The sequence below is a fragment of the Halichoerus grypus genome, chromosome 10 (assembly GCF_964656455.1).
Source record: "Halichoerus grypus chromosome 10, mHalGry1.hap1.1, whole genome shotgun sequence".
Classification (NCBI taxonomy): Eukaryota; Metazoa; Chordata; class Mammalia; order Carnivora; family Phocidae; genus Halichoerus; species Halichoerus grypus.
The window spans coordinates 138719095-138736359 of NC_135721.1; the positions used below are offsets into that span (position 1 = coordinate 138719095).

The 17265-nt window shown below is 48.5% G+C and overlaps 1 protein-coding gene across 1 annotated transcript in view; it reads left to right on the plus strand.

Annotated features, from left to right (window-relative positions):
• The first annotated feature begins 3972 nt into the window (after positions 1 to 3972).
• DNAJC5 (DnaJ heat shock protein family (Hsp40) member C5) overlaps positions 3973 to 17265 on the plus strand; it is a 37515-nt gene continuing 24222 nt past the window's right edge. Inside the window, exon 1 of the mRNA XM_078057393.1 lies at positions 3973 to 4194. The gene's annotated coding sequence lies outside the window, so the exon portion shown is untranslated. The remainder of the gene's footprint in view (positions 4195 to 17265) is intronic.

A 17265-nucleotide genomic window follows, 5' to 3' on the forward strand; every position in this document is an offset into this window, starting at 1 on the left:
TTCGGGAGCCGCTTGGAAATCCTGCAAGCATCTAATTTCATTGCAGTTACACCTGAGCTGTGAGGGACTGGAAAGCCACAAGTATCCCCCAGTCAGGTTCAGAGTCTCAGGTGGAGGAAAGCCACTGAGCGGGCAGTGGGCGTCATAAGTAAGAGTCCCATCCTTACACCCCCCTACCCCCACAGGTGGGACCATATGAACAAAGGTAAATGACAGCCTTGAACAAACAAAGCAACTGTCAAGTGAAGCTCTCCTGAATTAAGGTGGCACAGACGAAGTGGGGTGACGGGGCCCTCACAGCAGGGACGGCAGGCTCCAGTCAGCAGGGTCGGCAAATAGGTCAGCTGCCACGGGAGGCCTCAGAGTGTGTGCAGGGCGCTGGCGGAGCAACCCAAGGGCAGTGTGAGGACGCCTTTGTTAACACTGTCTGCAAGATTCAAAAGTGCATCCAGTCCATGCTCAGAAACAGGCTCTGGTTCCCCACCCGTCACCTGCCCGCCCTCTGTGATGACTCTCTTTTTTTTTTCTAGAGATTTTATTTATTCATTTGAGACAGATACAGAAAGAGAGAGAGCATGAGCAGGGGGAGAGGGAGAGGGAGAAGCAGGCTCCCCACTGAGCCAGGAGCCTGATGGGGGGCTCAATCCCAGGACCCTGGGATCATGACCTGAGCTGAAGGCAGATGCTTAACGACTGAGCCACCCAGGCGCCCCGATGACTCTCCTTTTTTAAAGATTTTATTTATTTGAGGGGCGCCTGGGTGGCTCAGTTGGTTGAGCATCTGCCTTCGGCGCAGGTCATGATCCCAGGGTCCTGGGATTGAGTCCCGCGTCAGGCTCCCTGCTCAGCGGTGAATCTGCTTCTCCCTCTGCTGCTCCACCCCTCACTTGTGCTCCCCTCCCCGTCAAATGAATAAATAAAATCCTTTAAAATATATATATATTTTTTTTATTTGAGAGCACAAGCAGGGGCTCGATCCCAGGATCTGAGATCATGACATGAGCTGAAGGCAGACGCTTCACCGACTGAGCCCCCCAGGTGTCCCTGTGATGAATCATTACTTGTTTATCCTTTCTTTCTTCATGAAAAGGCAAGCAAATGTGAACATGTATTCTCATTCCTTTCCCTTTATTATTCATAAGACTGTGTTCCTGTGCTCTGGTTTTCCTTAATGCCATGCTCTGGAGTGCTAGCCACACCCACCCCTAAGGCCCTTTGAGGGAGACCCATCTTTCTGCCGGCCTGGTATCCGTATGTGTCTATTCCTGCTGTTGTGAGTGTTCCTGGTGGTCAGCGCCTTTACTGGGAGCATCTGACTTCCCTTTGGGATCAGAGAGCAGGCTTGCTCCAGGTGTAACAGCAGGGAGGGCTTAGTAACTTGATATTGTATGAACTATGCACCCCACACGATAGTCCAGGACAACAGTCAGCTGGTATAAAGAGTGAAAAGCACATTTACCTTCATTTACTTTGGGAATGGGTTCCATGAGGTTTTTTTGTCTTTGTGGTGGTTTTCTTTTCTTTTTCTTTCTTTTTTTTTTTTTTTAATTAGGCTCCACATTGGGTGTCCCAACATGAGGCTTGAACTCAAGACCCTGAGATCAAGACCTGAGCTGAGGTCGAGTCAGACACTTAACCAGCTGAGTCACCCAGGCACCCCATGTAATCTTCATTTATTAATATTAAAATATTCTGTGGGTAAGAATCTATGAGGCTTTGTGGGATAGAGGAATCTGATGTGGACCCAGCCCTGAAGGGCTTTGCAACTCCATTTGTTGGGGAAGACAAGGTATTACCTTACATAATAGACGTGTGTGAGGTGAGCTCTGAGAGCTTGGAGGACCAGAGCAGGTGGTGGGGCAGTTAGGAGCAAGGGCACCCTTGGGAGGAGCTGCTGTTGGAGGGCGAGGATAAAGAGGTCTGCCTCGCCTGATCAAGGGGCACAGACAACACGGGGGCTGACGACAGCCACTGTCAGCATTTCACAGGTACCTTTTCTGTTTTATTTTCTCTGAACAGGTTGGATTGCTTATTTATAAACACACTTGTAAGGATGAACTTTTTACATCATGTATCTTGCTCATTTACTTTCAGGAACTAACTCAAGAATTATTTATGCTGTTACGTAGCCTTTGTATACATTTATTTATTTGACAGCAAGAGAGAGCACAAGCAGGGGGAGGGGCGGAGGGAGGGGGAGAAGCAGGCTCCCTGTTGGGCAAGGAGCCAATTCAGGGCTCAATCCCAGGACCCTGGGATCATGACCTGAGCCAAAGACAGACGCTTAACCGACTGAGCCACCAGGCGCCCCTTTTGTATACATTTTTAATAACTGTACTGTTCCAGGGGTGCCTGGGTAGCTCAGTCGATTAAGCATCTGACTCGATTTCGGCTCAGGTCATGATCTCAGGGTCGTGAGATCGAGCCCCGGGTCAGGCTCTGCACTGGGCATGGAGCCTGCTTAACATTCTCCCTCTCCCTTTCCCCCTCCCTGCCCCCTCTCTCCCTCTAAAAAATAAATAAAAATAAACCCACAAAACTATACTGTTCCATTTGAGTGTGCTTGTATAGTTGGGCAGGTTTTTGTTTTCACTATTATAAGTAACACCATCAAGAGCATAAAACTTTTTCTGTATTTGGGAACATTTTCTTAGGAGGAATATCCCTAAAGTGGCACTACCAGATCAAGGAGGGACTCATTAAGGCCTGGCTCATTCATGTTTGCAGCTTCCAACACGGGCTGATACTGGTACCAGGTCCGTTTTATTCTTTCCTTCCTCCTGTGATTCTGTCCTGGGATCCTTCATCCTCTTGAATCAATAGACAGTATTAATCTGGCCTTTTCTTCTTACTGTCTGCTTGATGTTGCAGTTTACTGACTACCAGGAGACTTCCTGAGCTCCCAGCGTGATGGCAGGGAGGTGTAAGAAGAGGGCAGAGGTGGCTAGGGGTCGGAGCTTGTTGGCAAAGAGCCTGGATTTTACTCAGGTGTCTTAGGAGGCCTTGGATGTCATCAGGTTTCTGTTTGAAGAAGACAACTCCGCTGAACGGAACATGGCCATGGGCACGCGTGGAAGCGAGGAGGCAGAAGCACTGACCAGAAAGATCTGTTTGGGTGGCTTCTGGATGAAAACTGGCACATGCCAGAGGAGCAGACACAGCAGGCACCGAATAAATGGTAGAACTGTTTTCGGTGACAGGGAGTGATAGCGAAAGGTGGTGGGAAGGCCTTCGCTCCCAGGTAGTCAACAGGATGAGCAGAAGCCCTACCTGGATAGGGAAGTGAGTGGACATTGGTCCTCCCGCTTTCCCACGCCGCTGTTTGAAGGCAATTCTGGGAGGGTGGCTGGACAGTGGCGGTGGCACTTCAATGATTGGGCAGCGGGGTAAGGAAGTCCCATCCCTGAGCTTCAGGGAAGAGCAAATGCGAGTCCCTAACAGTGGCCCGAGGAAAGGGGGCGTCGGCCTCCGGGTCATTTCCCACCAGCTCCCTATGCCGTTCTTTGATGAGGCAGTTACATGTTATCACTCTTAACGTATGGCGCTGAGCAAACTCAGCTGCAACACAAGGCCCCGCACTCCTTTCCCGCGGCTCAACCGCATCACCTGTCCGCGCACCTGAGAGCACAACGGGCCCTGGCAGGAGGCTCCGCCCCCGCGCTTCGGTCCCGCCCCTGCCAGACGGCAGGCGCTTCCGGCTCCGCGGTGCGAGCTCCGCCCACAGCTCCCGGGGCTTCCGTTCCTGGGCTGTCACTTGGGGCTCCGCCCCTGGGCTGTCGCTCGAGGCTCCGCCCACGCAAGGCGCTTCGGAGCCTCCGCGGCTGTCACTTGCGGCTCCGCCCTATACGGGCGGAGTCCCCGCCCCGCCCCGCCCCCAGCCTAGCGCTCTAGGCGCGTGCGCGGCCTGCCCCGTCCGCGGCTCCAACCTGCGGAGCCCACGTTCTTCCGGGGGCGCGCGCGCCTGTGCGGGTGCGTGCGTGAGCGTGCGTGAGCGTGCGCGTCCCCGCCGCCTGTGCCGGTGCTGCTCCCGCGCCCTCTGCCGCCGCTGCCCCTGCCCCCGCCGCCGCAGCCGCCGCCGCTCGGGGTCCCCCAGACGCAGCCCCGGCTGAGGACCGCGTCGGCCGGCTGCCCAGCAGCGCCGCGGAGCTGAGGAGCGGAGCCGCGGAGCCGGCGGGAGGGCGGGCGGGCGGACAGGTGAGCTCGCGGCGGGCCCGACGGGCCTCCCGTCAGGCCGGGACAGTCAGCGCGGGCCGCGGGGGTCTGCAGGGGGCGCGGGGTGAGGGGCGAGGGGGCCGCGAGGTGAGGGAACCGTGGGGCGCGGGGCGGCGCGCCCGCAGTCGGAAATGGCGGTGACCCTCCCTCCGGGTCGGGGGGCGCAGGGCGGGGGCCGGCGGGGGAGGGAGCTTCCCCGGAGCGACCGCTGTGGCGGCGGGGCCGGATGGACGCTGCGGCCTGGAAAGGGGGACGGGCAGGAAGGCGCGCCTCCCGCGCGGTCCAGGCCCCGCGCGAGCCTCGGTCATGGGTGACCCTAGGGGTCTGTGCCGGCCGACCGGTGCCGGGGTGCTCCCTGGGTCCGCAGTTGGGTCGGGGCACGACCCGGTCTGGGCGCAGCGCCTCGGAGCAGCCTGCGTTCACATGTGGGTGGGTAGGTGGGGCCGCAGTCCCGGCGGGGGGGGTGGTCTCACGGTCTGCGCCGAGCTCCCTCGGTCCATCCCCCATTCTGCCGGATCGTGGTCAGCGCGCGGCCTTCCCTCCGCCCCCACTGTTCCCGTGACCGACCGGAGGGTCTCTTCCTTCCTGGGGGGGCGGGGGGAGGGTGGTTGAAAAGCGCTGCTTTGAGGGAACCACATCATCTGGTCCCTGGGTCATTATGTTATAGCTCGGGGGATTGACATTTGTTCCTTAACGCGCTGTAAATTAATCTCTTAGATTAAAATTATTTGGTTTGCAAAAATAATGTTTTATCGAGACATGATTTTAAGCAGTGCTTTGTATTGTAGTCTTTGAGGAGACAGTATTGGGAACTCATCCGTTCAGGTTCTAACTTGTTTGTGTCAAGTGGCTGGATTAAGAGCTCCCTTTTTCATGTGCCTGACAGATGATTTCTCAAAATTCATTCAGTTGTGTCATACAGGAAAAGGAAGCAAAAGTTTCAATTTTATTTTGTGTTTTCAGGTTTAGGTCTGGTAAGGGACATTTTACTTGCTGGTCATGGCCTAATGGGTCCTGTGTTTGAATTGTTAGACATCTTTGTCCTTAATTAGTTGTCTGTTGAAAAAAACCATCTTAATGCCAGAAACAGTTATATTGCCCCAGCTATTAACATGGTTGCCTAAAGGCAAAACTCTAGCCAGTGCTTCTAAGATTTTACGTTCGTTTATTTGCTTCTTTCTCGTTAAATATCCTGCTGGGTTTCAGGATTGAGTAATCTGTTAAACAGGAGATGAAATTGGAAGCCAGGATTTAAGGGCTTTGGGAAACTTTATCATTTAGTGTATGCAGTCCTCCTTTCACCTGTGTCAGGGTTCTGGGACTTGGGGCAGCTCCTGATGGCATGTGGCCAAACCAAGAGCTATAGGAGCTGGTTCTGGCTAGCTGACTGTGTGGCTGATCTGTTTGTGTGATCCAGATGGCCTTTCCCCCCAGTGGTCATTGTGGCTGGTCATTGTTGACCAGCATGGGACTATCAGGGAGATGTGTGTTGCAGGACCCTCAGAGCCCAGCCCCCTTTGGCCCTGGTCTAAGCAGAGCGCCCAGGGCTTGTGTGGTGAGCACTCAGACAGGCGTGTGGTGGATTCTCTGAGCCGTGCTGAGGGACTGGCTCCACTGTGGGGCCAGTGTAGCCTCTGGGATGCCTGTCAGGCCTCTTCCACCCCTCTGTGACCAGCCTCCTACTTTGGCCCTCTGACCCCCCCCTCCCCCTGCCTCGGCAGCCTTCTTGCTCGTCTCTCAGCAAATTCTGTGTCCTCCAGTCTGCCCGGAACACTCACTTCCTCATCCTCACGCTCCATGGGGCCAGGCCTTCCCTGACTACCCTACATAGAATTTCAGCTTACCACCTCCTGTCTCCCTGCACTCCTTAATTTTCCTACAGCATTTGCTTTAGTATATTTATTATATTCGCTCTTTTACTCTGAGATGAGGTCCATAGGGAGTCTGTTTCGTGTAGAGAACTGTTGCTGGCACAAACCAGGAAATACTTGTTGAATCAGTGATAGTGATGAGCTTAGTGACTCCTGTGCAGCACAGTGACTTTGTCACTTGGGGTCATTGTGAGTGAGTACTGAGCACTTACAGGCTCTGGGTTCTGAGGGAAGTGTGTGGCGAGCCACCTGCCCATTGGGAAAGGACAGCCAGTTAAATGATCAGAGAGGTGCTTGAGACCTCCCTCTAAATCTTTTTTGCAATTTTTAATTTAAATTATTTCAAAATAAAAAGTTTTTAAAGTCAGATCTGGTAATAATGCTTCTAGAAATTTTGTCTTTGGTTACTCTCTTCCCTTTCCTCGAGGACCATTCTCCCCCCCCCCCCCCGAAAAACCCCACATGCTAGTCTTAATACTTGGTGACATTTGTTGGTTAAGTGGATTGAGATGGAGTAATCTGTTAGAAGAACTACATGGTGTGAGCCTCAGCCTGAGACTCCCTGCTCTGATGCTGTGCAGAAGCAGGCTGAGTCTTGCCTGTGAACTGAAGGGCTCTGGAGCCCTTCACCTCATGCCCCTGTTAACTCAGAATGAGGGAATTCTCTTGTGTTTTTAAGGCTGGTTCTATTAATTAAGGTGGTGTAGAGATTGAAAGGATGCTGTATGTGTCTTAGCCATTTTTGTTCTTGAGTCCTCCAGCATGCAGTGGATAGGTGGCATGTGCTCAGCTGGGAGCTGCCCTGGAGACCAGTGCCTTGCTCAGTGTCAGACCTGGAACTTGAAAATTTAGGCCTTCTGTACCAGTTCCTCTACTAACTGCCCACCTGACACCACCATGCAGAATCCCCTAACATGCACCCCTGCTGGATGGTGCATCTTTAGAACCTAAATGTGAGGTGCTCACCTTGGTCCTGGGGTGTAGTACAGGCTCACTAGGTGTTTGTTGAATAAATGACTAAATTGCAGTGGAGCTGGGGGGTCCTGATAAGATAGAATTTTGTCGGGGCGCCTGGGTGGCTCAGTCAGGGAAATGTCTGCCTTTAGCTCCGGTCATGATCCTGGGGTCCTGGGACTGAGTCCTGAATTGGGCTCCCTGCTCAGCAGGGAGCCTGCTTCTTCCTCTCCCTCTGCCTGCCACTCTCCCTGCTTGTTCGTACGCAAGCATGCTCTCTCTCTCTCTCTGTCAAACAAATAAATAAAATCTTTTTTTTTTTTTTTTTTTTAAAGATAGTGTTGGGGCTCCTGGGTGGCTCAGGTCATGATCCCAGGGTCCTGGGATCGAGCCCCGCGTCGGCTCCCTGCTCAGCGGGGAGCCTGCTTCTCCCTCTCCCACCCCCCTGCTTATGTTCCCTCTCTTGCTGTCGAATAAGTAAATAAAGTCTTTAAAAAAAGAATTTTGTCTAAGGTGGGAGTTGCTTCTAAAGTCAGGGAGTAAAATGAGCACGATATACACAGATACAAACACCCTTGAAAAATTCCTTAACTCTCTTATAAAGTACCCTGTACCGTTTTGGAGTATATAATGCCGTAGGCAAACAATGTCTCATCCAATGAGGGCAGCCAGTTTTCCAGTCAAGAGACAGAAAGACCCCTGTGTCTTCTGGGGACTGGTGTCAAGCTTGATGACCAGTCTTTGCACAAGTGGAGAGGAGGCCCTTAGCCCTCAGTGGTGCTCTCATAAGTCTCTGGGTGCTCTGTGAATAGCAGTTCAAACTACAGTATTCCTCAAATGAGGCTTATGATGATGTTGTGATTGGGTCGTTAGATCAGAGCATCCCTGTGCTGCAGATGTCCCTCCTGTGGGTGAGCAGAGTCTGTGCTAGACTTTCCTCCTGAAAATGACAAGACTAGGGCTCCCATGACGGGGGCCTCACTAAAATGGGGGTCACAGTACCTGCCCTGCCTGTCTGTTGGGGGAGTAGGGGGTGATAAGTGGAAAGGTGTCTCATCATCTCCTCCCTAAATATAAGTGACAGCAATGCTGGAAAATGGTAATAGTTCTATTTTATGAAAATGCTACCCCTAATTAAGAGAGGGAATGAACGCCTTTACTGTCCTGACACCAGAGCTGGCTCTCAAATAGTGACCTCCTCTGAAGAGGATTAGCAGCTGGTCTGTTATTGGTAGCTCGGGAAGATTTAAGGATTAGATTACCAAACAACCTTCAGTTTAGATTTTGCTTTTCATCATTCTTTGCATTGATTTTGTTTGAGTACATTGTATGTTTGCAAGCATATTGGTAGTTAACACTGAAATTGCAGAAATGGAGTATAGCATCTATCTAAAGAGAGAAGTATGTAGTGAGACCAGGTGTGGGATGTCACTCAAAATGCCATCTTAATCTGTTTCCTCTTTTTTTTTTTTTAAAGATTTTTTATTTTTTATTAGAGAGAGAGTACAAGCAGGGGGAGCGGCAGGGAGAGGGAGAAGCAGGCTCCCCACTCAGCAGGGAGCCTGACGCGGGACTTGATCCCAGGACCCTGGGATCATGACCTGGGCCGAAGGCAGACACTTAACCAACTGAGCCACCCAGGTGCCCCACTCTTTTTTTTTTTTTTTTTTAAGACCTGCCTATATAGGGGCGCCTGGGTGACTCAGTCGGCTGGGCATCTGACTCTTGATTTTGGCTCAGGTCGTGATCTCAGGGTCCTGGGATAGAGCCCCACATCAGACTCCTCTCTCATCAGGGAATCTGCTGGAGATTCTCTTTCTCTCTCTCATATAAATCTTAAAAAAAAACAAAACCTATCCATTTATTTTTTAGAGAGAGAGTATGGGTGTGCGAAGGGGAGGGGCAGAGGGAGAGAGAATCCTTGAGCAGACTTCCCACTGAGCGCAGAACCCAACGTGGGGCTCCATCCCAGGACCCCAAGATCATGACCTGAGCTGAAACCGAGTCAGATCCTTAACCGACTGAGCCACCTAGGCACCCCTTAATCGGTTTCCTTTTTAAGGTCTGAACTGTATACATTAAAAGTTTACTTCATTCCAAAATCAGTCTATATTGTTCACGTATCTACATAAATGGTTTTTAAAGCTTAGTTCTGGGGGCATCCTGGGATCGATCCCTGTATCAGGCTCTCTGCTCAGCAGGGAGTCTGCTTCTCCCTCTCCCTCTCCCTCAGTGTGCGGGCACGCTCACTCTTTCTCAAATGAATAAATAAAATCTTCAAAAAATAAAAATAGAGGGGCGCCTGGGTGGCTCAGTTGTTAAGCGTCTACCTTCAGCTCAGGTCATGATCCCAGGGTCCTGGGATCGAGCCCCGCATTGGGCTCCCTGCTCGGTGGGAGGCCGGCTTCTCCTTCCCACTCCCCCTGCTTGTGTTCTCTCTCTCGCTGTCAAATAAAATCTTTAAAAAAAAAATAAATTAAAAAAATAAAAATAGGAAAAAAACTTAGTTCTGTGGCAGAAACCCAACTAATATTTTTAAAAATTATGTGATATGAGTGATCAGTGAATATTCCTTGAATAGATGAGTGTGAATGAACCTTAATTGTCATCATGGGCTATTTGTAATTTTAGTGTCTTTTTAATTTTTCTACATTTAATGTGTATCACCAGCAAATATGGTGGTTTACAAGATGAAATGTTTAGTCATTTGGTGTCTCTGTTGCTATGTTCTGAGGAATTCTGTGCCAATTGGTTATAAAGTTGCAGTCCTGGGAGTCAGAGGATTGGAATGCTGACTTGCCACCCCTATCAGCTGTGCCCCACCCTGGCTATCTCTGGGACGGCCAGCCCCTTTCTTAGAGAGCACTCCCTGCCCTGTGCCTCTGTTTTTGTCACTGGGTGGAGTGGAAATGTATAGTGAAACCAGCAGAACCCAAATCTCTTGTCAGTTTCGTGACTTTGCATTGGTTCAAGAGCTGGGGGCTGGATTCAGATGGTCCCAGTAGAATGGTGGCGAGGGGGCTGGAAGTGCATAGCCCCAGCTAAGTTGCAGGCACTGGGCAGGGGTGGCCGGGCTCCGCAGAGCAAGCATGTGCTAGCACCTGGCTGTTTTTTTTTCCTCTCTATTATTGGAAGGGATTAGCAGCATAGCAAATGTTTGATTTTTAGCTAGGCAGTCCCATTGAATTTTCTTATTAAAGAGGAGTGTCTTTTGTGAGAGGGTGTTTCTCTAAGATAAATAATGAAAAATTTCTAGGTCAAAGAGTACAGACCTTATAATTTTGGCCATATATTACAAAGTTTATATTGTCTGTTGCAATGTGTATCTTTTCCTCTTCACTCACATGAGATCTTAACATTTTATATTTTGGTGCTCCTTAAGCTACTGCTATAGCGTTTGATAATGATATTTCAGAGTTTTTTTTTTTTTTTGGCCAGTTGCAGTAAATTGTGTTAAGAATTTAGTTATAAATAAAATGAGTTTAATTATAAAAGAACTTTTTAAAAAGTACGTAAAACCAATCAATATCTGTTTTTTAACTTGAAGTATTCTGGGTAAAGATTTTTGCTGGATGTATTTATCTTGTACTTTGAATCATGAGGCTCCTCACGTCTAAATCTAAAGTTCAGAATTTTGAAATGGAATCCAGTGGTCCAGTTTTATTTTGAGATGAAACTAGAAAGTCTACAATTCAAGGATGACAATTATGTATGAAGTATTTCTTAACTCTTAACAACGTTGATACTATTTGAAACAGTATGTTTTCTCATGGAATTCACTTAGAGGATCCCTCCCCCTACCCTCCAGTAGCAAATCCTCTGCTTGTGACTAGGCCGTTTTCCTTAATGCACAGCAGCCATAATTCCCAGGACAGCCTTGCAAGGTAGCTGTTATCCAATTTTATAGATAAGGAAATTGACAGTTACATATTTACTCTAGTATAAAGGTATGGTATTGAAGAATAAGCACAAATAATGCCATCACATGTTAGAATGACAACATACACAGTTTACGCCTTTTCAACTGTTGTTTCTGTTGGTGCTGTTCTCTGTTGCACCATCCTGCCTGGTTGGGTAAGCCTAACTGATTGTTACCAACAGCATCCTTCTTCCTGGTGTGTGTCCTCCCACACTTGTTTCATTTGCCTCTGCTTTTTCTTTCAGAAAAATGTACCCATGGAGGGGGCGCCTGGGGGGCTCAGTGGGTTAAGCGTCTGCCTTCAGCTCGGTCATGATCCCAGGGTCCTGGGATCGGGTCCCACATAGGGCTCCCTGCTCAGTGGGGAGTCTGCTTCTCCCTCTGCCTGCCACTCTCCCTGCTTGTGCCCTGTCTCTCTGAAAAATAAATAAATAAGTAAAAATTAAAAAAAAATACAGAAGAGCTGTCTTCAAGGCTTTGGTGGGGGATGGGGGGCATCTAATGAGGTAAGGCTATAGTGAACTGTTTGTTCTTCTGCACCTGTGACCACCACCACCGAGGTGAGCTGTCCACTAGCTGGATGGTTATTCTAGGTGAAGCCAGGACAAAGTCCACAGGCCCACTGCAGGGTGGAGCGTGTGGGTCTGATGAATTGACAGGTTTACCCATATCTGCCTTACAACACGCTGTGACTGTGTGACCAGTTTAAAATATGCCACAAGTAAAAGGTACAAATCACAGACACTTAGGAAGGTTTGCATATTTCTCCCAAACGACCACAGGTTCAAGAGTATGCCCATGCCATTAATACCCGTTTGCATTGCAATCCACTGGCCTGAGTGAGGACAGGATGATGTTAACAGCTGGCTGGATAGACTGATGTACCTGGCTGTCAGGAGCCCCTCAGAGGATGTTACCAGGCATCCCAGGTTTTCTATATTTTTAAAAGGCAAATGACGGGGCGCCTGGGTGGCTCAGTGGGTTAAGCGACTGCCTTCAGCTCAGGTCATGATCCTGGAGTCCCGGGATCGAGTCCCACATCGGGCTCCCTGCTCGGCGGGGAGTCTGCTTCGCCCTCTGACCCTATCCCCTCTCATGTGTTCTCTCTCTCTCATTCTCTCTCTCTCAAATAAATAAATAAAATCTTTAAAATAAATAAATAAAAAATAAAAGGCAAATGACAAGGCAAATTAATAACATGGATTTTTTTTTTAAGTTTAACAGATAAAAAGAAAACACCTTTTACATCTAAAAAGTATGCAACAAGGGTGCCTGCTGAGCACAGAGCCTGATGCAGGGCTCGGTCTCACAACCCTAAGATCACAACCTGAGCTGAGACCCTGAGATCACGACCTGAGCCAAAATCAGGAGCTGGACACTCAACCGACTCAGGCACCCAGGCGCCCCAACAGCATTGTAAACTTTGTCTATATATGTGTTTGGTTTTGTTTTAAAAATACAGTAAAGGGTTTTAATGTAGTACCTTATTCAGGTGAGGCTTAATGCATAAGAAATTAAGTTATTTGTACTTAGGGTAGGGACAGATTGCTCCCATTTGTGAAACAGGTAACTGAGAATCAAGTTTTACAGCACTTGGGGGTCAGACTTGGATTTGAATGGCAACGCCACCAATCCCCAGCAGAGTGACCTCAAGTAGATTCCTCAGTGTTTCTGAGCCTCGGTCTTCTCTGTAGATTGGAGATCATACTAGTAATAACTAGTATTTATTGTGTACAAGGCACTATTACGAGCACTTCACACGAGCTAGGTCACAGACATACCAGCTAGACTATTTCCATTCCCATTGGACAGAGGGGAGGTGGAGATGTTGAGCAGCTTGCCCCAGGTTACGGAGCCCATGAGCGGCCGAGCCGAGTTCCAGCCCAGGCAGGGGACCTGAGCTGCCCTCCCACCACCCGCTGCACCAGGTGCCTGTCCAACAGACTTCTTGGGAATACCTGGTGGTGTCCAAGGCATGTGTGCCTCTAAATGCCTGCACGTGGTAAGCACTCCCGAAATTGTAGCTGCCGTGTTGGTATTACAGCAGTGATCACAAGTTCTGCCACAGTTGTACCAGCTTTCTGTTGTGAGGTATGCACGTATATTTTCACACTCACTGTCTCTGACATCAGGCATCTCTTACAGTTGGGTTATCAGCACCGTGTACTTGGTTTCATTCTAGATTTGTTGGGATAGTTTGATTCTGATCATGGCTACAGGAAGGGGTCACTCTGAAGCCATGTCCATCTTCATCAAAGGCTGGCCATCTCCCCAGGGGACTTTCACACTGGGCAGTAAGAATCACAGTGCAGGGAAGTCATGCCATTTCCAGCAGGTGTGTTTGGGGATGTGTTCCTCTTGGAGACACAGAAGACATTGGGCCTCATCTGTCGTATTTTCTGAACTCTTAACCCACTGGGCTTTAGAAAATTCTTCCTGGCAGGCATTCACTTGGTTTCCCAGCACTTTCTGCCATGATACAAAGTATCTCTGGGTTTTCCGGCTCTGCATGCTGATTCTTACACCCAGTCTGCAGAGAGCCTGGTGCCTACCTGGGTTAAAAAGTACCTGTGACTTTAATATCCCGAGATTTTAGGTGTTGTGAGGTTAAAACATCAACAACCAAAAATACCTAATTCTCATTACTTTTATGAGAAATATTTTGTCTTCCACTCTCTAGTTTCATGTTTAGATTTGGGAATATATTAAGGTTTTCTGGAAACTTTTGGTCATTAAGTAATGGTTCTGCCCTAGAATCTTTTTCTCTAACAGTGTGCACAGAGGAGTACTTGCTGGCTCGCGGGCTGTGAGGGGTGGAAATGTCATGCTCTGGGTGCAGGAGTTCTAGCTGGTTTCAGGCTGCCTTTATAAAGGGCATTAGAAGCTCTTAGTGCCGTGTTGCTGTCTGACTCCATGGCCTCACCTGGTGTCACCCAGGTTCATTTCCCTGTTGTTTGCACCTCCAAGGATGAGTGGGCAGGACCAGAGGGCAGGGTCCGAAGTGGTGGGCATTTGTTAAGAGGACAGATTCTCTCCCAAATTGGTCCATAAGTAACCTCCTTTCTGAGGAATAAGTTTTTGGGAATGTTCAATTTTTACTCATTCATTTGTTCATTTATTTTTTAATCTCCTCATAGTTAAACACATACTTATTGTGATTTTGCTCAACTTCTGACTTCCTTTTCCTTTTAACTTACTGTATCCCAAGCATCAGTTAACTAAAGAAAATCCTTACTTGGTTTCTGGACATAGTCATTACTGACAAAAGTAATTCAACACACATTTACTGAATGCCCTGCCAGGACTTGGGGCAGTTGCTCAGTCTATAAGTTAGAAGGACTTCAGGGGGGCTAGGTGTGTTCTTGTGTTTTGGCAGCCATCAGTTTTACTGTTTGGGAAACCCAAGATTCTGTGCAGGGGTGTGGCCCTGGGCTGTCTTTTCTGTTCTTCCTCAGTACCTGTCTGCTGTAGCCTGTGGCCATCAGTCTTGTTGCTTCCTCTCTTGTAAATCATGAGGGCAGGACGTTCACTTTCTTTAGTATAGGAATACACGGACACTGTTCTTTGTAACCAAGTGTAGGGCTCATTGTGGGGAGCATGCTATTCTTCCTGTGCCTTAGATTTAAACCCATTCCCTCTCTTGTGCTTTGATGATTGGTGGGGAGGTTGTCCTTAAAGAAGTGACCGTTTTACTCTTTCTATTCTCTTTGTTTTAAGGCTCAGCATCATTGTTGCTTTTTATTCTTCTTAGAATTAAGGAGGAGAGGTAAAATCTTTTGGGGTTCCTATATTTCCAGTGACTTTAGGAATTCTTTACATTGGAAATTCATTTTCAGTTAGGAATAAATATAGAAGACTCTGTGACATTGGCATCATCTCTTGTTTTCCACATTTGTTGACTCTTGCTTAGAATTTCTTTGAATATATAAATGGAGTTAATTGGTGCCAATTCTATTCTGCAGTATATTGATTTTTTTTCCTTTCAGAATAGATAACAAATTCAGAGTCAGGCATTCAGACCATTGTTTTTCTGAGCCTCTTCACTGGGTTTCTGAGTCTGTCCCAGCACTGGTGGTGCGGGCCCTCCCTTGCCTGAGGTAGGTGCTCCAGACCCACCTGCTTCTTGAATGTTCTTTGGCAGATTACTACCTGGTGCATCACAAATCTTAGAGGAAAATTCCTGGTCTTTGGGACATCCATTCTATTCCTTTTCTTTTTTTTTTAAAGATGTTATTTGAGAGAGGGACAGAGCACGTGCGCATGTTGGGGGTTGGGGAGGGAGGCAGAGGGAGAGGGACAGGCAGACTCCACGGGGCTGAGATCATAACCCGAAGCTGAAGCCAAGAGTTGAATGCTCAACCGACTGAGCCATCCAGGCACCCCTATTGTATTTTATTCTTTAGTATTTTTATTTTTAGCAGTTTTTCTTCTGTAGGTTTCGGTCCGAGTGCATGAGGCAAAGCAGCAGTACCCTTCCCAGACTTCACCCTTCCTTCCCAGAGGTGTTTGCTGGTGGTCACCCCTCACTCTCACGCTGTGGCACGCCACACCACTGTCTGCCGACTCGTCACCTCGCGAATTACCTGTACCTTCCGTCCTGATCAAGGCAGCAGCACCTTTACCTCCTGTCCCCACTCTTGGCAGTTCCTGTGCGCTCACCGTTGTGACTTTGTCTTGCTCCATCAACAACATGTGTTGTCTGTCATCTCCTTAACCTGAGGGTGTCAATGCTTCTTCCTGTTCTTCTCATCTTACTCCAACTTGTGTTGTCTGTCCTTTTACCTTTATGCTGTCAAGGTGTGACCATAAAGTTCTTGTCTGTAAGGTTATCTTTGAAATCATAAAATGGTTATGTTATTTCCACTTGTGAAAACAATGTTTACTATAGAGCCAGGGTCCTGTTCTCTGATTATGTGTTCTTTCCAGAGTAGTGTCAGCTCCCTGTCAGGGTTCCAAATAGTTTTTTTTTTTTTTTTTTTTTTTTTTTAACACTATTTACCTTTTTCTTGGCTTCTATATTTTCAGATTCCCATCATATGGTGCATTATCTTTGTGGCCTGGAACTTTTATTTGGGCACTCTGTCTTCCTGCCCCTAGCCAGACAGTGGCTCCTGAGGCTGCCGGTCCAGCCACGATCCTCGTTTGACCCACCGTAGAAAGAGAGGCTGGAGAGTGCTGCGTGGCAGCCACAGAGGCCTCTGCATCTGGGAGGGGTACCCCCAGAGAGAGTGAGAAAGAAGCCCATGGTGCGGCTTCATACTTCTTCATGCCTTCATTGCTGAACAACAGCACCTGGTCTGCAGGCCATAAAGCCTGGGCTTGGGGGACACAACTCTACACACTGAGGAGGTGTGGCTCATGGGGCTTACCTTGCGATTGTTTTTCAGGTCCTCCTTGTCCTCAAACCAGGTGCTTGTATTAAAACACACTTGTTTTCAGTAGCATTATCTAATGGTGTGTGTGGAAATACCAAAGAATTTATAGCTTTTGTAAAGTGAGGCTGCCTCACATAATTTCGGAGGTTTTTGAATAAAGTATGCTGAGAATGGAACAAAATAGGGAGCCTCCCAAATAGACTTCACATGTGGAATTTTACAGTAAGCCGGAGGCATCCTGCAGGTCTTGGGGAAAGACAGGCCATTTGCAGGGGTGGGAGGGGGGTTTCTGGGGGCTCTGGGTGAAGCTGGTCTTTGTCTCCTGCCATGCCCATATTAACTCCAGATGAAGCAGACTACCTGTGGATGAAAACCTTTAGAAGAAAATACAGGAGAATTTACTTTTGGCTTTGGGATTGAGAAGGACTTTTGAACAAAAGCAGAAAGGAAACATATCATCAGTTTGCAAAGATTTGATACATTCAGTTACGTAAAATTAGGAATTTGTGAGATCTGTTGCACAACAGCGTGCATAGAGTTAATAGCACTGAAGTGTGCACTGAAAAATGGTTAAGATGGTAAATTTTGTTTTTTTACCACAATAGAAAAATTTAAGAACTTATGTTCATCAAAAGACACCATGGTAAGTGAAAAGACCTGTGAACTAGGAGATTTTTGTTGCGTTTGTAGCAGGTAAATGAATGGTGTCCTGGAGACAGATCCCGTAGCCCCTTGGGTACTGACCACAGTCACACCGCCATCGGGCAGACAGAAAGCACTGCCCTCTGCGGTCCACATGGGATGAGGACTCAGGCTGAGCAAGGCACCGTTCTGCCCGGTAGATGGGTGCAAACTCAGAAGCCTGGCAGTGCCCATCACTTTGGGGGGGGCAGTGGCAGGTAGGGTGCTGAGTGGTGCAGTCCTCTGGGGGCAG